The following is a 17256-nucleotide window of genomic DNA, read 5'->3' on the forward strand; positions in this document are numbered from 1 at the left end:
CTGTGTACTTCCCTCAGCGCGTCGCGTGACCCGAGACGCCAGCGGCAGGTTGGGCAGTGTCCGCACGGAACGGCTTTGGTTCCTCCTCCAGTGCAGGCGCCGACGGCCGACCCCGCAGTCGCCTCTTGCAGGAAGAGTCTGGCGCGGCGGTTTTTCTCCGAATTCTGACGTCGCCAAACCGCAGAAACGCTTCTTCCTGCCTGACTTCTTTGCGCCTCTCCAAGTGGAAGACGACGCACCGGTGCAAATGGCGTGAAGTGAACATTTAGCGGTCAGTGAAGTCCGACGGTAGAAGAAGAGGTCGCTCCCGTTACAAAATGCAGTACCGGCGACTCACCACTTCTGACGTGGTCATAATGTAAAGCAGAATTCATCAGTGTACAAGGTATCTAGAATAAGCCAAACAACGCTGAGGGAATTAGAATAGGCAATGAGAAACTAAAACAGCTAGATGAGTATGAGTGGCGATGGTCGATGTAGAGAGGATGTAAGAGGTTGGTTGGTTGGTTAGTTGGTTAGTGGGACGTCATCGGTTCCATCGGATTAGGGAAGGATGGGGAAGGGAGTCGGCCGTCCCCTTTCAAAGCAACCATTCCGGAATTTTCTAGAAGCGATTTAGGGAAATCACGGAAAACCTAAATGAGGATGGCGGGACACGGGATGGAACCGTCGTCCTTCCGAACGCGAATCCAGTGTGCTAACCGCTGCGTCACCTCGCTCGCTGATAGAAGATGTAGGCTGGCAATTACAAGAAAAACTTTTCTATTTAATTGAAAATGTAAATTTTCGTTTGTTCAAAATCGTGTTTCTGAGAAAGTTCTTGACCGACTGCTTCGAAATTTTGACAGAAGTTACTGATAGTTTTCTTGTGTGGACAAATTGTTCGAATGATTGACTCAAGAGGATCTGAATCTGCATGATTACATATACATACACATAAATGCTCACAAATTCACGCTTAAGTGTGTGCAAGAGTGTGCACAGAGCCAGTTTCAGATCATTTCTCTACCGTTCCTCCTGAACAAATCGAGACCTAAGTTTTTCCGTGCGAGCTCTGATTTTATTGAGGTCCCCATTACTACTTATGTACGTGAAGACGACGAAATATTTTGGCATCAAGACAGCATTAGTAAAAGTAATTCCATGGAAAAGCTTGCCGCAACGTAAAGCGCCACCTCAACCAGTACATCTTATCCGCGGCATTCTCTCTTCTGTTTCGCGATCACACAAAGCGAGCTGCCGTTTGAATCTTTTCGATGTCCTCCGTCAGTCCTATCTGATGCGGATCCCACACAGCACAGCAATTCCCCAGAAGGGGACGGACAAGCGTGGTGTAGGCAGTCTCTTTAGAAGATTTGTTGCCTCTTATAAGTGTTCTGCCAGTAAAACGCAGTCTTTGATTCGCCTTCCCCACAATATTTTCCATGTGATAGTTTCAGCTTAAGTCGTTCATAATTGAATCTTTACATTTTTATTTGAATCGACACTTTTAAATTTGTGTGATTTTTCATGTAAACGAAATATTACAGAACGTGTATAGTACTGATATGAAGGACCCCACATCTTTTTCATGTTCCGGGTCAATTGCTATTTTTCGCCCCATGCAGGAGCATACAAGGAAGAGCGAGATTTACCTTGATCGGCTGTTTAGCCCCTAGAGGACTATCAACATATCTCCCGGAAACTGTACGGATAAACAAGCCTCTGTGGTTAGGACAATACGGAAACAAATTATAAGAACGAAGATTGTAGCGACAACATTCTTATACACTTTCAGTATTCGTGCCGCGTCAAATGAGACCAAACATTCTTCTTCCGACGGTCGGCTCCGTCGTCGTCAGGGGAACAGCTGAATGCTGCCACGCAGCCAGACGCCGTGCCCCTGTATGCGGCGCTAGTCGCGCCCCTCAAACGCAAACGGAGCGGCCGATGTGTCCGAACGGTAGTGCAAATCAGTATAAATGCAGGGTTGCTACGACACTAATAGTACAATGTCCGTACTGTATCCAATTTATTATGAAAGCGTTAGATACATACAAGACATAAACAATCATGTCGGAATTATACAGTTCTTTTCATAACACGAGTAACAAAATAAGACGTTTGCATTTCCTGGATGGAAGCTAGTATCAAGGCGTTCAATGTCCTAATGTTACTGCATTTTCAGTACTTTGTCTAACCACTCTTCTTCCAAACTACCTTCGGCATTGATTTTGTTAGGGTTTGCTCTGTTCTCTGAATATACCAATAAACTAAATGCAAAAAAGACACAAGTAATCTTAACAACGCATCAGAAATTAATAAGTTCAGGTTTCCGCGAACGGCTGTCTCCTATTCTGATTGACGGTATTCCAATAACATGTCAGAAAACAGTTAAGAACTTGGGTGTAGCTTTGGATGAGCATCTCAACTGGGCAGTCGCAGTGTGCCGAAAGACGTCCGCTTGTCTCTATGCTCTCAAAAAGTTTCGGAACGTATTTCTACACGACGTGAAACGCCAATTCGTGCAAGCACTCGTTCTACCGAACTTCCACTATTGTGATGTAATTCAACAAGGCATGAGTAGTGAAAACAACCGACGGCTAGAAGTAACCATGAATGCCTGTGTGCGTTACACCTGCAACATTCGCCGATATCATGATGTTAGTGCTTCATACTCCCAGCTAGGGTGGCTGCGGCCGGACAAATTGTGTGACTACCACACTCTATGTCTACTTCACCGACTCCTCGTAGGGCAAGCACCCCAGTATCTTGCTTCATAATCGAAACACGAGGTCACTCTTATTTGGTATCCTAACTGTGCCCACTCACAAAACAAAAACTTTTGCAAACTCCTTCTCAGTCGCCGCTGTCCGCCTCTGGAACAAACTGCCCTTTACCTTGAGGAAACTTCAATCTCCTGCTGCTTTTAAGAAGAGGTTGAAGCATTTCCTACTATCATCCTCATACAGTTCTCCACAAAATTAATGTACAAGGCCAATCCTCTCCTCTGTCAAATAGCAAAGCTGGTGTGACTTCTGAAATTTTCCCGGCGTATTTGTTCTTCTAATAATTTCCGGGTATGCAGCCGGATCCCGTCGACATTCTGCCACGATATTTCGGCCCAGAGACGTCCGGCCATCATCAGGTGAGTACACAACTACTGAAGAGCCCAGGTGCAGTCGCGGTATTTATACCGATTCTCGTGCACGTGTTGACATGCGCGGCATAGCCGAGTTGTACGTGCTGCCCTCGGTGGTGAAAGTAAAAGATCATCTAGTCATTGAGTATCGAATGACGCTGTCTATTCCGCTGTGAATGTATAATTTTAATAACAGGATTCCAAGTTTTATCCAGTTGAAAGCCGTTGTCACGATTTATAAGATTATCGGCAAGCCGTATTTCCACTGATTCCTTGATTACGGAATCCCAAAATCCGGAAACCGGAGCTAAAATTTTTGTTTCATTGTATTCCATTGAATGTCCCATTGAAATACAGTGCTCTGCTACTGCCGATTTTGACGGTTGCCGCAGACGGGTGTATCTTTCACCTGTCCACCAGCAAAGAACCGGGCCCTGGTTGGATCCGTTAAAGACGATTTACAACTGAAGAAAGCAGACGTCTACAAAATTCCCTGTGAATGTGGCTCTGCATATATTGGCCAGACGACAAGAACTGTCCATGAACGGTGTACAGAACATGAAAGATACACCCGTCTGCGGCAACCGTCAAAATCGGCAGTAGCAGAGCACTGTATTTCAGTGGGACATTCAATGGAATACAATGGAACAAAAATTTTAGCTCCGGTTTCCGGATTTTGGGATTCCGTAATCAAGGAATCAGTGGAAATACGGCTTGCCGATAATCTTATAAATCGTGACAACGGCTTTCAACTGGATAAAACTTGGAATCCTGTTATTAAAATTATACATTCACAGCGGAATAGACAGCGTCATTCGATACTCAATGACTAGATGATCTTTTACTTTCACCACCGAGGGCAGCACGTACAACTCGGCTATGCCGCGCATGTCAACACGTGCACGAGAATCGGTATAAATACCGCGACTGCACCTGGGCTCTTCAGTAGTTGTGTACTCACCTGATGATGGCCGGACGTCTCTGGGCCGAAATATCGTGGCAGAATGTCGACGGGATCCGGCTGCATACCCGGAAATTATTAGAAGAGCAAAGCTGGTGTCTCCTATCTTGCTTCTTTCTCTTCTTCCTCTTCATCTATCTCTATTAACCGTACAATCTTCTTTTCCTTTATATTTCCTTAATTACCTTACATCATGTCTCTATTCTTCTCCTCCCTTCACCATCAGTCTCCCTCATATTCCCTGCTGCTAGCACTCCTATCTAAAATCTGTCTCTTTCATAATGTCTAATTATAACAGTACTTATCATCTACGATTATAAACTTTATATATATGCATTTTTCCAAGTCTGCTTTCGTAATTGTTTATTTCACTTTTTGTACTAGATGCAGTTTAACATGCCTACTAAAACATGTGAATGTAAAATAAGTTCAGATGTCAAATCTTATGAGACTAAACTGCTAAGGTCATCAGTCCCTAAGCTTACACACTACTTAACCTAAATTATCCTAAGCACAAACACACACACCCATGCCCGAGGGAGGACTCGGGCCTCCGCCGGGACCAGCCGCACAGTCCATGACTGCAGCGCCTAAGACCGCTCGGCTAATCCCGCGCGGCAATGTCCAAATAACTCTGAGCACTATGGGACTCAACTGCTGTGGTCATTAGTCCCCTAGAACTTAGAACTACTTAAACCTAACTAACCTAAGGACATCACACACATCCATGCCCGAGGCAGGATTCGAACCTGCGACCGTAGCAGTCGCACGGTTCCGGACTGCGCGCCAAGGACCGCGAGACCACCGCGGCCGGCGCGCGGCAGCGTAAAATAAGTAGAATGCCTGGTTAGATGTAAGAGAGAGCCTGATGCCCTAATCTTGTCAGGTTAAATAATTAAATAAATAAAAAATAAATAAATAAAAAATAAATAAATAGTATTGAAATTCATCTGGCCCATCTAAATTAAACTACTTCTCATCACAGTAGACAACTTTATCTCATTCTGAAGTCCGTGACATATGTTTCACAGCACGCTCCAGTCTAACCTATTTATGTATGGATTTTTGAGCAGATTTGTGCACTCGTTTCTTGAATGAAAGATGTTTGTGATTTGACAAAATTTGTCGTACATGTCTGCCAATTACTGAAAACTATAAATCAGCAATAAGTTCAGAAGACTAACAATTTGTGGCGCATGATTTCCACAAAAGGTACCGTTTCGATGTTTCAAATAAATTTCTACCTAGCCCACATTCCCCGTTTTGTTCATATCGTTCTTCCAAACAAACGAAATTATCAATCACCGTACTTGAACGGTTCACTTTCTTGGTGATTTGACGATTAGGGAGTTCAATTTCCTCGTACTCAACAGGTTTTGTTTTTTCATTTCATGATAGCTGTTTTCCTCGTGACATTGTCAGAATCGTGGTTTACGTGCACAACACCAACTAATGTTGTCTGTTTCCTGTCTGCAATAAAGGTACGTATGCACACATTAACACCACACAGAGCCGACTGCCTTCATAATACGTTCCACCCTCTACCACACGAATTGCTGATAAAATGCAATACCGTTTGACTGCATTTGTCAGTATACTCATTCTGTTGCATATACACTGTGCACAAAATTTCCAATCGACAATGTTAATTTTCAGGAATGAAATTTTCACTTTGCAGCGGAGTGTGCGCTGTATGAAATTATCTGGCAGATCAAAATTGTGTGCCGGACCGAGACTCGAGCTAGGGAAACTTGCCTTTCGCGTGAAAGTGCTGTACAGACTTTTTTTTAAATCTCATTTTGTTCGCTATTGTTCGTTGCATTTCTTTGGTGTGGACATCCCATGACAGCCTTCCAGGAGTGCTAGTTCTCTAAGGTCTTCAGGAGAGTTTCTGTGATTTTGGGAGGTAGGAGACAAAGTACTGGCAGAACTAAGGCTGTGAGGAGGGGTCGTTTGACGTGCTTGGGTAGCTCAGTTGGTACAACACTTGACCGCGGAAGGCAAAGGTCCCGAGTTCGAGTCTCGGTCCGGCACACAGCTTTAATCTGCCAGGAAGTTTCAGTGCTAATTTTCCTACAAGTATCCATGCCTTCATACTTCATTCTGCTGCTGTAGTTCTTCAACAATGTGAGAGCACGTTCATGCGCGAAAAAGATTACAGCCACTGCCGAAGTTAAAACTACTGCTGCACCTTCTGATCTGTTTTATAGCTGAACTCGGCTAGGTCCATACGCGAGGAGGATTTCTATTTCGCCAAACATATTATTTATGTTTATTTGTAACGCTGTGCTCAGCTACCGCCGATTTTTCTGTGATACTTTTTAACGTATCTGCACAATGTTCGGAAACTGAATGGATTCAGTATCCTGTATAGTCGCGTCCACATTGACAAGGGATGTTATAAAATCCAGAGACCATGAGTGCAACACTGTCCTTAAGTGGGTGGAGCACGTCTTACGTCTACCTGAAGGATCGACAAACACTATAAACCGGGGGACCTGTACGAAACTTTCGTACTTTCATAGTTGCAAATAATGACAGCATTTAGAATAAGTGTAGTCGTTGGGATAAAGGTAGTTGTGAGAGTGAAGAGAAAACATCTTTAAAAATGATCCGAATGACGTGAAATAATATAAAAATTATTTTATGATACATCGTTGTATTACACTTCCATACACATAATTTTGAGCAAACTTCTACACAGGACATTACAGTACCTCTTTGTAAACGATACTGGACATGAGAAAGTAATCTTCGTGTACTTTTTGTTTTTTTATTATTTTCTTTAAGGGGTTCAAAAGTGTTAGTTGGTTTAGTTAACCTTGAAAAGGCTGCATATAATTGTCGGAGAGTAAAGGCGGGATTTGGTAAGTACAGTCCTGCTCTCTGAAACGTTTTGTTCCCGTGACTTGTTTATAGAGACCGCAAATGCGGCTAGACAAATGTCTTCGTGTCAATTGAAAAGGCACGCTTGGATCAGATGGCGTTAAGTTTATACGTGGTATTACAATAGTTTCCCCCTGTCAATCGGCTGAGCGTTAATTGTAAATAGGGGCCCCTGCGACACTTTCACACTTTTCTTGTTATGCTGTTGTTATTGTGGTCTTCAGTCCTGAGGCTGGTTTGATGTTATAAATAATGATAATATTTGCAATATGTTTAGCCGTTGGGATAATAGTAGCTGGCGAGAATGACAAACATGTTTGTCGTGTCAAAATTGTATTCGTTTGGAAAAATCAACTTGTACGATGGGCAGAGATAATGGATTACCGCAGTGGTCACTGTTATTAATGACAATGCTTTACACCAATTATCCGGTTAATAAGTAATTTAAAAATAAAATGATGTATATAAAAAGATAATTCGAAAAGGGAGTCTCTTATTCGTGATTAATAACGTAGCTTTTTAAAATATAGGTATGTAGCTGGGCATCCATGATGTCCTTTGGTGTACAGTAGTTAAAAGTTTCTTTTATGTTAAAATTTTCCCCAAATAGTTGTATTTACTGCAAAAGTCGGTGCCCAGTGTCAGAAGCCGGTTAAAACACATTTCTAACGATACCCCCCCGGTACGACAGTATGTGTTGAGAAAACGGGAAGTTAACGTGAGAAATAATTTTTATGATCTTATGCCTTTTATTACCACGACCTCAACTGTTTTGCTATGTATAGGTCGACAGAAAGGGAGGATGCAATAGACGGATCATCTAGTTGTGACTGTTCAACATCTTCGTGCTTTCTATTCATGGAGAGCGCTAATTCACTTTCCCGATGCCCTATGAGCTCCTTCAGAAGACGGACGTTGGTTGTTTCATTTCGGAATCCAAGTGGTTTTTGTGAGATTTGTGTCTCGCCTAGATAACGATACTCATTCCGCCGGGGGAAAATATCGGCAATATCGAGTCAAAGCGGCTGTAGGGCCCCGGAACTCGGGATAGGAGACGCTGCCGGCGAATCACCGGGACCCTTCACCTGGCATGGAGGCCAGAATGTTTTTATACGAGTCAGCAGAAGCCGGGCGGCCCGCAGTCGTATCCGTTAGCCGGCTGGAGGGTGCACACATCGGCGTCGTGATGCGGTGGTGGAACCTGGCTGCCCGCCACTGGTTCCGACTACGGATTCAGGTACGCCTGATAGCGACTTTGCGAGGAGGTACGAACTTTCTAGTTCTTGCACTGTCAAGTGTGCTCGAACACGCCGACCCAGGTTGTTCACGTTTCCGCAAACTGTAAGTTGTTTTGTGGTTGTTTCATTGCGTATTAATAAAAGCTGTGCACATTGGTCCCAAAAAAGCGTGTACGAAAGACAGAAATGTTTGTAGGTCTGTATAATGACACATTCCAAACTACTCTACTCCAGCCTGTATATGGTGGTGTGAAGACCACATGAGAATCGGATTGTTTGTAATTTTTTTATATTATGGTACGTGAAGTTCAGAACTCATACAGCCTATCAAAGCAATTTGATGCAACTTTCAAAAATTCTCGAAAAGGCTGAATTTAAAGTTTCCCGATTGTTTTGAATAGCCGAAAGTAAGATCAGTGCCACTGTGGCTCTGGTAGAACGGTGGAAATCCCGCCTGCCAAATGAGGCCTGAATTCGATCCACGACATATGCTGCTTTTTCTACAAAACAGCTTGTGCCACGTAGCTTACCGCAAAGCGTAAAGTACATAAAGATGGAAAAAAAGACTGTAGCTTTCGAGACTGGTAAATCGTGGTTTGAATCTTGTTTTGGTCACTGCTTGTTTTCGTTTTTTTTTCCACTCACTTCGAATACCTAAGTCATTTAAGAAAAAAAAATCATGAAGTTTCTACTCATTAAACATATATAAGTGCCATTTTTATGAAAAATGCTTGTCTTCTTAATTTCTAATTACATGCTGTACAACAAAAAAACTGTTTTCACAGTAAATGTAAATTACGTCAACTGAGGGTGGAGGGGCAGGGAGGGAAGAGACAGGAAAGGGAAGGAACAGATGATATGAAATGCATCGGGACCTTATGCAGAATCAGCGGCGTCGAGTGAAAATAAGTGCCGGGTAGGACACGAACCCAGTATGTCCTACTTACTAGGCAGTTGCGTTAACCACTGCGCCATCCGGACACAGGGTTTATCGCACCTGCGCCGACTGTCTGAGCGCCCTCCACAGCCGACCCACCTTCCGATCTACCGACGCCATCTATCCATAGTCCTCCATGCTCGCTTATTTTTGATTCCCATAGGAAGTAGAATGATATTGTGCACCCAGAGTGAAGGTTGTGGATTCATTACCCATCGACGCAAGTCAATTATATGAACGTCCAAAAGAACAGACACCACGAATTCGTGGCATGTAAATTCTTAACTACCATTTATTTTATAAAAGATTGTTAGTAAAGACTGCAATGTTATTTAAAAAAAATTTAAACACATTAAACTTATTTCATTTTCATGTATTTTATGCTACGTGGATATGCTTGTAGAACATGCGCTTTTGTTTAAAAATTTACCTTACGCAGGAAGCGAACCTGGGCCACCCACATAGGAGGCAAGAATTGTACCTCAGTTCCACACTGTCTGTCGAAAAATCAACCATACTTTATTGTATTAATGACGCTTGGAAAATTCAAAGTCGGTTTTCTCGACCTTTTATTTTATTTATTTTTTTGAAAGTTGCCGCTATATGTTTTGAGTGATTGGGTGATTGATATTTGAGTGCTGAACTATAGGCAACACAAATATAAAAAAATTACAAAGAATCCTGTTGCAGTGTGGTTTCCTCGTGGGACATTTTAAGCCCGCGTCGGTTTGCGGAAAATTAAGTCGTTGAGCCACCCACCTGGGTTACGTTCTACTAAAATCTCGAAAAATGGTAGCTTTCCTTCTGTCTCCAAATCGACATGGAGAACTGAATATTAGAGTGCATGTTATTGGAGTAACCGAGAAACTGATGGAGAGCTTCGATGCCGCTCGGTCACTTCATACACGTTTAGTTCACGAGGCGAAGGAAGGAAGACAGGCGGACGTGAGGAAAATTAGATGCGTTCCTCAAAATGCTTCATAAAGAAATTTGTCACTGTTTAGTGGGGAGCCTGCGCCCATTCCGTCAGTCAAAAATGTTCCTCCGCTGGCGACTCGGTTATCACAGAGGCCACAGAGATCAGTGCGGGCAACAGCGGCTAAACCTAATGGTGGGTGGAAACGAACTCCCGGCGTTGTCAGACCACAGAGGATTTCGTCGAGCTGTTTACGTTCCAGAAGGCGCCACCAGCACCACAGACATCGACACGATCCCTAGTTGCACGACGCCAGTGAGTTGTTCCCGAAGAAGACGGTTGGGGTTTTGGTCGAAAGCTGGAATTTCATTTGTAATCCGACGCACCAAGTACGACTAAAGCCTTCTACATACGGGAAGGTAGTGCTGTTGGCCTTCACATTTGCTTGCGCGTTACAGTATCCTCCAGCGATCAACACTCGCTTTCATCATTCGCGAGAATATCTTCTCGTATGTCTGTAAAGGCGTAGCGCGCGTCATGACAGAGTTACTATAACATGCAAGCTCGTAGCAACCGCGGGAACTGAGAGACCTTTTGCCTTGTAGATCAGCTGGCCGCCACACTGCTAGCTTTCCCTGGCTTCGTGTATTCCCGGGCGAGACGCCAGAAGACAGGCCGAGTCGCCTCAGACTGGACCCTAGGCCCACAGCTCAAGGAGATGCCTGCCGCTATGTTGTTCACGCTCTCTCACGCACCGCCACCGTTCCGTGTTTAAGTCGGCTGTCACTCTCGCAGCACATTGGGTGAGGCGGAACTGATTCCCACCTCTCAGACCTAGTACCTTTCTCCGTTCCCAACGATTCTTTCGTCGTTTCAGGGTAGCGCGACTTCTTCAATCACATTTATAGAAGACGTGAAATGCACTTGTCCGTAAAATAGAAAATACGATCCAGATGTGCTACCTAACTCCGTTATTCAGTGACTACAATTAAGTATTTCGCACATGACAATGGTACAGTCCTAGAGCTTCGAAGGGTCAATTTCATTGAAGATATATAAAATAAGGATTTAACTTACCGACATCTAACGTTGACTCTCACACGTGATGTAATGATGTGACGTGTGGTGTCATACGTTCACAAGCAGGAGATCACTGACAACATATTATTTTTTGTGTTGTAGGTTGTGGGGACCGACTGATATGTAGCGTAGCCCGAAGTCTAGCTTAGATTGAAACTGACTGTTTGTGAGACGGTGAAGAGGTACCGAAGACGTCAGGTACCTCTTCTCACCTTCTCAGTGTCCGATTTCCGCAACCAACAGCGTGCAGCTCTGTATCTGACTGTTTTACCGGCAGAACGTCCACCCCCGGCAGATGAGTGGTCAGCGCGACAGAATGTCAATCCTAAGCGCCCAGGTTCCATTGCCGGCTGAGTAGGAGATTCTCTCCGCTCAGGGACTGGGTGTTGTGTTGTTCTAATCGTCATGATTTCATCTCCATCAACGCGCAAGTCGCCGAAGTGGCGTCAAATCGAAAGACTTGCACCCGGCGAACGGTCTACCCGACGGGAGGCCCTAGTCACACGACATTAGCGGCAGAATAAATTCCCAGAATTACGATCAGTGCTTCTATAGTGTTGCGATCAACACACCCGCCCTACAACAGGCGTAAAGATGGCGCTATGTTATAGCTCCGCTGCTGCCAATAATTTATAAGTCGCACTGCCAACCTGTTTCAGTTTATCCTTTTCGATAGCTCGAGTACAATTCGAGGTCCATCAAAACGAGAATCTTTCCCCTATTGGGATGCAAAAATTTTAAACGAAGTAGTTTCTCTGAAATCGTCTTCCTGCTCTTGCTACATGTCTGGAACTCAGCCAGTCTTCCAGGAGCAGTGCTTTAATTTCTTCTACAGGTTGCACAGATTTTCCCATGATTTCTTTCACTTTCAAATTCCCCTCTTTTATCCAGATCTTGTTGATTTAGTGTCCAGGTTCGTAAAATGACTAGGAGGGCCTCCGTATTTTGAAAGGAATGTCTCATCATTTGTCATTGATTGTGTGCTAAGTCACACGGAAGCAGCCGGTAGCGGTGGCCGAGCGGTTCTAGGCGCGTCAGTCCGGAACCTCGGGCATGGATGTGTGTGGTGTCCTTAGGTTAGTTAGGTTTAAGTAGTTCTAAGTTCTAGGGGACTGATGACCTCAGATGTAGCAGTCACACGGTTCCGGACTGCGCGCCTAGAACCGCTCGGCCACGGCGGCCGGCCATTGACACAATGCCCGCGAGTCTTGCGCAATAAAAATGCCAAGCCTTCAACAATATCGCTGTCTTTCATTTGTGACGATATCCTTTGTACAGAACAGTGGTAAATGCGAAGCGATAAATCTTGGGGATAGAAATTGAGAGGCTCATAGTGTACAATTATTGACTGTCATGCGGACGAATTATTCTCCAGGAGGTAATACGTCGTAAGTGAACTCTTCAAAGTCCAATGGAGAAAACGAGAAATGAAAAAAAAAAAAAAGAAATAGTTGTTACGGCTTGGTATCAAAACTGTAGAGACCTGAATTGTAAGAAAGCTGGAAAGTGCTTGATTGTTTCATCAGTGTATCGATATATCTCACTGCATAAGAGGGATTTTTTGTGTGTTCCAGAGAATCGCGAAGAGGACAGCGCGCCGACTCCTGCGGACGACGAGGTTCTGTATCCAGGTAAACTTGACTTGGTAATAATGGTAGAGCTTCATAGCTGTGGCTTATATTGTTAGGAGATGTGACTTGTTGTAAGGAAAGAGAGGCACATAGCAGTCAGTTGCCATCCCATTAGCCTTTATTATTCTTGCGAATTTAGATTTCGGCTATAAATATCCGTCTTCAGTGCATTTTTCGTTACAATTCAATAGACCCGCGGCAGTTCATTTCACCATGCATTCTTACACTGGGTGCTCCTGCCTATACACCTGTAAGAGCATATAGTGATATGAATGCCGGGAGTCTGTTGAAGTGTGAGGAAAATGCACTGAAGATGGCTATTTGCAGCCGAAATTTAGTTTTGCAAAATAATAAAATGTAATGGGACTGTGACTCACTGCTATGTGGCTCTCCTTCCTTATAGTATGCGCTCACTGAGGATAACGGTTCCTGGTGGAGTCAAAGTTGATTTGCTGCCGTGTTTTTTCAAGTAATCAGGTAAATGTTGCCCCAGTGCTGTGGGTGTCGATGTTACACGTAAATCCAGACAATATGTCTTCCAGTTTCAGATCCCTTCAGTGGAGATGACAGCTTTACCACTTACTGCATTTTGTTTGTTATTGCATAAGCTTAAGAGATAAAGGTTCCTGAACAAGTTGTAGATATCCTTTTGCTCCATGTATTTTATCCCTGCTGTCTTGAGAATTTGAAGAAGTGTATTCAAATCAACATTGTCAAAAGCTTTCCGTAAATCTACAAACTCTATAAGCGTAGCTTTCCCTTGCATCAGTGTATCTTCTAAGATAAATCGTAGAGTATTTTTTCACATGTTCCTACAGTTTTCCGGAACGGAAATTGAACTTCCCCAAAGTCGGCTTCTAGCATTTTTTTTTCCATTCTTTTCTACAGAACTCGTGTTAGTGTTTTGCAAACCATAACCTGTTAAGCTTATTGCTCGGTAGAAGTTTAGTACATACTTTCTTTTAAATTGGATTTCTTCAGTTAGCTGGACGTGAAACAGAGAACGCAATTGGGAAGGGAATGAGACAGGGTTGTAGCCTAAATCTGAAGTTATTCCGTCTGCACACTGAGTAAGCAGTAAAGTAAACTAAAAATAAATTTTGAAAAAGAATTAAAGGCCAAGGAGAAGAAATAAAAACGTTGAGCTTTGCCGTTTACATTATATTGCCGATGACATTACTCATACAATTCTATCAGAGGCGGCAACAGGCTTGGAGGATCATTGGAGTGAAATGGATGGTCAGCTGAAAACAAAAGGAGAGTAATGGAATGAAGTCAAATTAAATAAAGCGATGGTGAGGAATTAGGAAGTAAGAGATGTATAGGAGCAGATTAGTTTCGCTATTTGAGAAGCAAAATAATTGTCGATGGCCGAAATAAAGAGGATATAGAAGGCAGACTGGCAGTTGGAAGAAAACCATCTCTGAAAAGCGAAATTTCTTAATATCGAATAAACGGAAAAATAAGGAAACCCCGCGATGAGGACCTGTGGACTTCGTGATAAGTAACCGACCGCCATATCATTCTCAGTTATTCACCACTGAATAGAGTATGGAGGGGCATCGGATCAGCACACCACTCTCCCAGACGTTGTCGGCGTTTCAACCTTGGAGCCGCTACTTATGTCAGGTAGCTCCTCAATTGGCATCACGAGGCTGATTGCATCCAGTCCTCCCACGAACGAAAAATCCCTGGTAGGACCGATAATCGTACCTCCTCTCCCCTCCCCCCCCCCCCCCCTTGTATGATGGTCTGTAGCTTTGACCACTCGGTCAACTATTACAAAGTCTTTTCTGCAAATATTTGCAGAAAGTGTACTTGGCTACTAATCAGTTCTAGCTAGATGAAAATGGATGCTTTTGAAATGTGGTACTAGAGGAGAATGTTGAAAATTAGATGGGTAGGTCGGACAACTACTAACGAAGTGCTCATTCGAATTGGGGAGGAAAAGGGGTTGTGGCACAAGTTGACTAAAAGACGGGATTTGTCGATAGTTTTGTGATGGGGGGAAAGTGTATATGTAGACAGGGGGCAGGAGTCTGGGGAGGGGGGAGGAAAGTGTGGAGAGAGATCAAGGCTTGAGGCAGGTACAATCGGATGTAGGTTGCAGTAGTTATGTAGGGATGAAGAGGCTTGCACAGGATAGACTAGCATGGAGAGCTCCATCTTCGGATTGAAGACCACAATAACAACAACTTCTTGTTGTGTATATGGGTAACTATAGTTGAGTCGGTTAAGTTGATCCCTTACAGTAGGCTGGTCACAGCAGCTTCGCACGCCCACGTCAGTCAGTCAGTCATATAACATAATTTTGTAAACGTCTCTATATTGTCGGTTACTGGCTTCTTTAGCAGCCGTTTACGCTTCGCAGTTGAAAGCTGACAACAGTGCTCTTAGCTATCGAGTATCATCTTACACCGGCTCTAGTGCGGATTTTTCGTAATGTCTGAGCGGAAATACACCGGCTACCTCCCATTCGAGTGCTGCCGCACAGGCGAGCGTCAGCGACCTCGGCGGTGGAGGCTGAGAGCGACTGCCAAAGGGAGGCGGCTAGTGGCTTCCCACAATCCCGCGCCGTCCGTCCCCAGCAGAGCGGCGGCCGTTGGGTCAGGAGGCCACGCCCCCGCGCTCCTGCCCCCGACCTCGCCCCCACGCGAGTGCGTGGCCCCACGAGGCGTGGGAGAGTCCGCCCACGCAGACAACCAGGGCCTCGACCGATATTCGAACTAGGGCCCCAGCCAAACTGTGCAGTGGGCTTATGGTCAGCCTGACCGAAAGCATCAATATCGTTTGTCGCTTGGCAAGCAACTGTCATACGATAACAGCTGTCGCCCTTATATTATATATGTAACTGTTCTAGCTCTCAGATGTTATTCGCATTTGAAGCAGTCACGTACAGATTAGATTAGATTTGATTAGATTAGTACTTGTTCCATAGATCATGAATACGACACTTCTTAATGATGTGGAACTTGTCAGGTTAATAAAAGGTGTCTATACAAGATATTACGTTACACAAAATATTACATGACACTTCATATTTTTTTAGGATGGGGGTCGGGGAAATTACCCACTTACTATATCCAAAAATTCATCTAATGAGTAGAAGGAGTTGCCATTAAGAAATTCTTTTAATTTCCTTTTAAATGCCATATGGCTATCTGACAGACTTTTGATGCTATTAGAGAAGTGACCAAAGACTTTTGTGGCAGCATGATTTACCCCCTTCTGAGCCAAAGTTAGATTTCACCTTGAGTAGTGAAGATCATCCTTTCTCCTAGTATTGTAGCCATGTACACTGCTATTACTTTCGAATTCGTTTGGATTGTTAATAACAAATTTCATAAGTGAATATATATACTGTGAGGCTACAGTGAAGATCTCTAGCTCTTTAAATAAGTGCCTGCAGGATGATCTTGGATGAGCTCCAGCAATTATTCTGATTACACGCTTCTGTGCAATGAACACTCTTTTACTCAATGATGAGTTTCCCCAGAATATGATGCCATACGAAAGCAGAGAATGAAAATAGGCGTGGTAAGCTAATTTACTCTAATGTATATCGCCAAAATTTGCATTGGCCCTAATAGCATAAGTAGCTGAACTCAAACGTTTCAGCAGATCCTCAGTGTGTTTCTTCCAGTTCAACCCCTCATCAATGCACACACCTAGAAATTTTGAATATTCTACCTTAGCTACCGATGTTTGATCGAAGTCTATATTTATTAACGGTGTCATTCCATTTACTGTGTGGAAATGTATATACTGTGTTTTGTCAATGTTTAATGAGAGCCCGTTTAAGAGGACCACTTAATGATTTTCTGAAAAACATCGTTTACAATTTCACCAGTTAATTCTTGCCTGTTGGGTGTAATAGCTATAATTGTGTATCATCAGCAGTGTAATCTACCCCCTCTTTCCTACTTGCAGTTATTGTTGACATTAGTTCCCAGACTGAGATTTTCACTCTGCAGCGGAGTGTGCGCTGATATGAAACTTCCTGGCAGATTAAAACTGTGTGCCCGACCGAGACTCGAACTCGGGACCTTTGCCTTTCGCAGGCAAGTGCTCTACCAACTCAGCTACCCAAGCACGACTCACACCCCGTCGTCATAGCTTTACTTCTGCCAGTATCTCGTCTCCTACCTTTCAACTTTACAGCAGCTCTCCTGCGAACCCTGCAGAACTAGCACTCCTGCAGGGTTCGCAGGAGAGCTTCTGTAAAGTTTGGAAGGTAGGAGACGAGATACTGGCAGAAGTAAAGCTATGACGACGGGGTGTGAGTCGTGCTTGGGTAGCTCAGTTCACAGTCTGCCTTCGGCAGTGCTACGGCACGGACGTCTGTTTACGTCCCTGCCGGAGTAGTTCGCGCTCGCGCAGTTGTTTACCTCTTCGGAGTACTCGCGCGTTAGACGACTCGATACAGAATGGCACATGCATACCGAAAGTCGACTCTCAAGATTAGTTTTTCGAACGTATATGCGAG

The 17256-nt window shown here is 44.0% G+C and overlaps 2 protein-coding genes across 3 annotated transcripts in view; one reads left to right on the plus strand and one right to left on the minus strand.

Annotated features, from left to right (window-relative positions):
- Nucleotides 1–17256, minus strand: part of LOC126284583 (caspase-1-like) — a 398664-nt gene that overhangs the window by 305337 nt on the left and 76071 nt on the right. The gene's annotated exons all lie outside the window — the stretch shown is intronic.
- The window catches only part of LOC126284570 (heparan-alpha-glucosaminide N-acetyltransferase-like), a 353817-nt gene that overhangs the window by 125657 nt on the left and 210904 nt on the right, over nucleotides 1–17256 (plus strand). For both annotated transcript variants that reach the window (XM_049983590.1, XM_049983597.1), the window contains one exon: nucleotides 12714–12770. The gene's annotated coding sequence lies outside the window, so the exon portion shown is untranslated. The remainder of the gene's footprint in view (nucleotides 1–12713; nucleotides 12771–17256) is intronic.

Source organism: Schistocerca gregaria, chromosome 1, assembly GCF_023897955.1.
Source record: "Schistocerca gregaria isolate iqSchGreg1 chromosome 1, iqSchGreg1.2, whole genome shotgun sequence".
Classification (NCBI taxonomy): Eukaryota; Metazoa; Arthropoda; class Insecta; order Orthoptera; family Acrididae; genus Schistocerca; species Schistocerca gregaria.